The 6,142-nt window shown below is 29.9% G+C and overlaps 1 protein-coding gene across 2 annotated transcripts in view; it reads right to left on the reverse strand.

Annotated features, from left to right (window-relative positions):
• Positions 1–4,494: 4,494 nt before the first annotated feature.
• LOC108968271 (muscarinic acetylcholine receptor DM1) overlaps positions 4,495–6,142 on the reverse strand; it is a 19,782-nt gene continuing 18,134 nt past the window's right edge. The window contains exon 5 of one of the 2 annotated variants that reach the window (XM_018932193.1): positions 4,495–4,577. The gene's annotated coding sequence lies outside the window, so the exon portion shown is untranslated. Of the gene's footprint in view, positions 4,643–6,142 lie in introns of both variants that reach the window. The other variant, XM_018932192.1, reaches the window with a different exon arrangement.

The raw sequence follows: 6,142 nt of genomic DNA on the forward strand, positions 1-6,142 counted from the left end.
TTGGTTTATGTTTATAAAAAAAGTATATAGTTCATATGTGTCTTATATTTATTTAAATTCTTAAGTCCAATTTATTTAAAATAACTATTTGTCTTAAAAAAAAATAACTGCAAAATAACTTTTAGTTATTATTTTTATAAAAAATTACTCTACCATATTTTGTAATATTTTATTAATTGCTCAACCGTGTTTATTATTATTCAAGTGCTAATTTCCTAATGCCACTTTGCTTGTAAATTTTCATAACATTATTCGATTTTTTCATTTTTAAGCCTTGCTTTGTTAACTTACACACGCATACATACATACATACATGCATATATTTAAGTATATTTCACATATTTGTGCCATTACTGTTCCCATATGAATATGTAATATGTAGTCTAATTGCACGCGGTCGCGTCGCCAGTTCCATTGCTAATTGTCTAACTCGCTGACTCTGGCTTATTCAGAACTTAGCAATTTGATGACATTATTTTTATTGATTATGAATTATTGTCGTGCGCACTCGCCGCCAATGTAAGCTCACTTAGCATGCTCGACGTACGAACGCTGACTTGTGCATGCGCTTCTTCTTATCATGCTTATCCCGTACGACCGTAAGGGAGACGCACAAATATGAAGATAGTTATGCACCGGATGAAATCGCACTAACACGCTTCCCGTAGCGCTAAGCAAATAACAATATGCACCACTATATGTGTGTGTGTGTGTGTTTGTGCTTGTTGTTGCCTTTATTACGCATTATTAATTTGAAATTTGTGTATGCAAATGTTGTCGGCGACATTCGCCCGAAATGGTAACACAAATTTTTCAACCAATTTCTTCTTTTGTGTGGGTGGAGATGTGGAGCTAGTGCACAATGACACACACACATACAGCTATGTGAGGTAGACATGACTACATTCATACTGTTGTGTGTTTGTAGCTATGTATGTCATATATAAATGTAGCTGTAAATACATATGTATGTACACTTGGGCGCCCACAATGCAAGACAGGTTAGCGCTGCACACACACACCACACACACACATATGCACACATGTACTATATAATAGCATCCAATAGCCGCTTTTATCGGCGGCTGCCTCGCCTTGCGCCAGCCTCATCCAGATTTCACTCTCATTGACAAGTGTTTTTGTACAGAAAAGGGCAATTGCAAGTTTCAAAGTTTGCAATTTTTGCTTTTCATTTTTTTGCCTCTCTGTTTGTTTGCTTTTGCTTTTATTTTTTGCTCTGCATGACTTTATAAGGCGTGTGGCGTTGATTTCATGGCTTTGTGCTTAACTTAATCTAATTAGTTAATTTTAAAATGGGTTTTACATAATATACATATGCACATATATACACAAGTACATAAATGCTTATAAACGATTGCACAAACGACTTTCTCTTTAAGAGTCTGAATTAAATTATTTTTGCACAAAAAAAAAAAAACGAAAAAAATAAAATTTTCAGTTTCAGCTTGATGTGATGATATAATTAAAAAACTTGTACATGCTGTCTCTTATACACATCTAGATGTGTATAAGAGACAGAATTTTAAAATGGGTTTTACATAATATACATATGCACATATATACACAAGTACATAAATGCTTATAAACGATTGCACAAACGACTTTCTCTTTAAGAGTCTGAATTAAATTATTTTTGCACAAAAAAAAAAAAACGAAAAAAATAAAATTTTCAGTTTCAGCTTGATGTGATGATATAATTAAAAAACTTGTACATGTATAAAAAAAAATGTATGAAGCTTTAATAATTTGGAAAAATTATAAAAAATAAATATTTTTAGACAAAAAAAGTTTCTTAGCATCCTTTTAACAAAAAGCTTGAAAAAAATTTAAGATAGTATACAACAAAAAATTAAAAAAAAAGATAAAATAAAAATTGGTAAAACAAAATTTTTGAAAATAGCTTAAAAAAAATTTAATATAGTATACAACAAAAAATGAAAAAAAATAAAATAAAAAATTGGTAAAACAAATTTTTTGAAAATATTTCAAAATTAAAATTTTTTTAAAATTATTATTATTATTTTTTTTTTTAATTATTTACCTGGAAAAATTTTGTAACCAAAACTCCAAAAAGTAAAATGGTAAAACAAAATTTAAGAAATAAATTCAAATTGAAAAAATTTAAACATTTTGGAAAAATAAAAAAAAAATGGTTATTTGAGCGGAATTGCGAAAACTAAAAAAATATATAAATAATTTGTGTACATTAGAGCGGGTCGATTTTTTTTTCTTTCTATAAAACGAGGATAATTTTTCTATAAATATAATTGACAAATGATCAATAGAATATCAAAGTGCATATATTATACTTATCGAATTTTTTTCGAATAGCTCAAAAACCGACGCACAAATTTGTATAATCCCCAGACAACTTCGTCTTAAAATATGCGGGCTAAAAACCGGATTTGGACCCATAGGCGCTTAGGGAAATTTGTGCAAAATGATTCACAGAATATTTTTGGCAAAGACGATTTTTCCTGCTCTTGGCTCACTGTAAGTCGACTCGCTCTAATATACACACATACATACACATACGTGTTATATTATTTATATATTCATTTCTGTTATATTTTTTTACGTTAACAAAAAAATTTTAAATTTTTTAGATATTTTTTTTCTTGTTGTCAATATTTTATAAACTAAAATTTTTTAATTAATTTTTTTATAAATTTTAAGTAAATAGATGGTTTTAAGGAAGTGCTCTAGTCTAGCGGCATGAATTTCAGGTAATTTTTAAAGTGCTGTAGAAAAAATTCAACTCATTGTTTTATTAACAATTTTCTTTTATTAATATTACAGTTAGACAGGGAAATGTTAAATATAAATGTTAAAAATTTCAATAATTCGCAGCTGTTAAGAGTGGCGGTTGATTTGGCACAAAAATTGACACGTGACCATGCCCACCATTTCAACTCTCCAATCAGCAATCTGTAACCCAAAAAACAACATAAATGAATCAAGAATAATAATGTAGCAACGTTCTGAGACTACGGAAATTTTTGAAGAAAAAAATCCACCAAATGGCGACTGCCTGAAAAAAATACATTTGTGTGAAAAACCTAATTTTATTTTTTTAGTTAAATACAAATTTCAACAATATACTAAAAATTTATTAAGACTGCATACCTATGTATACATTTAATTTTATCCTCAATCCACGAAAAATTAACTGCAAACTTATAAAAATGCTATATTAACTTAAAAAAATATGAACTAATTAAATATTTACAATAAAATAGCCGCCTTACCATATAGAATATCAGCATATGCTGTAAGTAAAAGTAAGTATTACGAAAGCTAAATAGCACATTTAAAAGAAATTTACAACAATTTACCAAAAAATTATTTTTGCTTTCTTAAATTTTCCAAGAATTTCCATTATAAAAATTAATCCAATAAAATTTCTTAAAAATCCATACAAGTTTCATAAAAATCCTTATATCATTAAGTTTACGCGTATTACACGCATTCAACAGCTTTCACACACACCAGCAAGCGCCATTTCCGTGCGCTGCAGGAAAAATAAAAATTGCGTGCCGTTTGTCAGATTTGTCGCTTTCCACCAGGCGACCATAATCGAGCAGCAGGCGGCTGTCGCAACAAAGTTGCGAGCCACATGTTGCTGGCGCCACAAGCGAGCGATAAAAATCGTGCTGCCAGCTTGTGTGCTTAGTTCATATGTTTTACTTACTTGTTTGATTTCGTACAAAAATTAGGTGTGAATCTCAAAAATTTGTGAAAAATAAAAACGATTTGCTTATTTTGTAACACAAATTAGTTTTTATTCATAGAATAACTGTCATATTTCGTTATAATTAAGTAATTTACTTGTAGAAGTTTATAACACTGCCTTATCGACGCTAGTTTACACACTGTGGCATCACCGTTTTCCACGAACCGCTAACAGCTGTTTGACAAACAACAAACAATAATAAATAAAGTAAACAACCAATCAGAATGCATTTCTGGTTTATTAAATTATTATTATGGCACAAGTGCAAAAGCAAACACCTTCTACTAAACTGAAAAATATTACAATGATAACTTAGCTCTGCAAGCAATGTTTTAAACAACTAGTTGCAGAAATGGCAGCTTTCACATATACTATTATGCCGATTGGGTGCGATGGTTGCCCGTGCTGCGCCTTTGGCTGGAACTTGCAAAGCTGGCATGTGATTGTTTCAATGATATAATGCCGGAAAATTGAAAGTACATTATGAGTTTGTTCGAGTGTTTCTAATCCGCTCAAGTTGTAGCAATTGCCTTTGGCGGATTAACTGATATTCACAGATATTTTCTGCCCTTGCATTGTTTATAAAACCAGCGCTGAATTGTTTAAGAAATGCTTATTGTACGTAGTACTCTCTCGTCCAACTTGACAATATAGTAATAAACATTGTATTTACAGGTAGTAACATTGTCATGTTACGGAAACTGCGAAGTACTTTGTTCCTGTTGCTTGTGGTTGATATAAAGACTATTTACTGCCTGCTACGCCAGCGTGTGTTGGGGAATAATGTTGTTGGAATGATGTGGTTTTGCTTTAAAAGGAGCGGCTGTAATATTTTTACAGTGAAATGTAGAATTTTTAGTAGTATTTTTCTATAAGTGACAACTGTAACTACATTTGAAAAAAGGATAAAGATAATAATAATGTGTATTAGTAAATCAAGATTAATGTAAAAGTTCATTACTTAATTGACAAATAAAAAGATATATATATACTATATTATACTCACAAAATTCTTTCGCTACAACAACAAGTATATTATATTTCATTTTGTCCCCAGACCACATATTAATTCAGTAGTATGATTTGTACCAATTTATATAATTTAGTTTGGTTACTCCAAATATTTCGAAATACCTATGTACATGCATATATTATGTATGTGTAAGTTGTCAATGTCTAGATTTTAGGCCAATACAAAAACTTGTTAGCATACGAAATGTTATTATTTGTACAAATGAGCTATGTAGCATATATGTATACATACATATGTATATATGGATTAGGCAGGCGTTAGCATACAAGGAAGTGTCTAGATAAGTGCAGCGTTTACTTAAATGCTTTTTTGCTGGTCAGTAGGGTAATCTGGCCTGTTTTTTTTTTTGACATTTTTTCATAGCAATTTTTATTCTACAATAGAAACTTTTTCACATTTCATGAGGTATATCGTGGTGTATATAAAAAAATTTTTTTTCGGAATTTTTTGATAACGTCTGTCGGAGAAATGACTGGGTGAATGAGATGCGTTTTTTTTACTGGCGGACCCGATTTCTCATGTTTCAATCATCTGAAACACAAAAATCCAATTATATAATTAGAATATGCGTGAGTGGTTATCGTCCCTGTTAGAATCATGAAAAACTGTTGATAAATAAAAAAGTAATTAAAGTTTTTTTTTTTTTTTTAATTTTTTTTCGATGTTTGTTTACATTTTGTCATAACGTTGTCAATAAATTATAAAAAAATGAGTCTAGTAGAGACGATAGATAAGCTTTTTGTGAAAATTAAACAAAAAGTTTAGGCAAATCGTTTGAGTAGTTCGACCAGAGTCATCTCCGCCAATTTAAAAAAGTGTGTGTTTGAGAAAAACGCGTTTAAAGTTTGAGGTGTGCACTTCGAGCACGCCGAACATCGAACGGAATTATTATTTTTGTGCCTTTTTCGAAACCTTCCAATGGTAAAGTGGGTCTCTGCATTAATTCTAAGGGTTTAAGGGAACAGAAAATGCAAAAAAAATTTTATTTTCGATAAAGGATTCCCCTACTGAACCTTAAGTGCTTTTAAATTGATCACACAACCATATACAGGTAAAAAAAAGTTAATTGAAAGGTATTAGTTAATTACCTAGGATATAGTATGAAGCATAAGTATATGTACATACATATGTATGTATACTTAATTCATAGGTATCTTGCATATAATGGGTAAAAATCAGAATATAAATACATAAATAAAGAAGTTGTTTATAGATTTTTCAAAATAGCTTTCTGTGTTACTACAACAGTAAATGAATTTTATTTGAAAATAATATTTTTTAATTCAAGCTATGTAGCGTTTACAGCTGTATATTACCTTTTTTGAAGCTCATATATGATAAGTTTATTTCTAGAT

This window comes from Bactrocera latifrons, unplaced genomic scaffold (genome assembly GCF_001853355.1).
Source record: "Bactrocera latifrons isolate USDA-ARS-PBARC rearing strain unplaced genomic scaffold, ASM185335v1 scaffold_207, whole genome shotgun sequence".
In the NCBI taxonomy this organism is placed as follows: Eukaryota; Metazoa; Arthropoda; class Insecta; order Diptera; family Tephritidae; genus Bactrocera; species Bactrocera latifrons.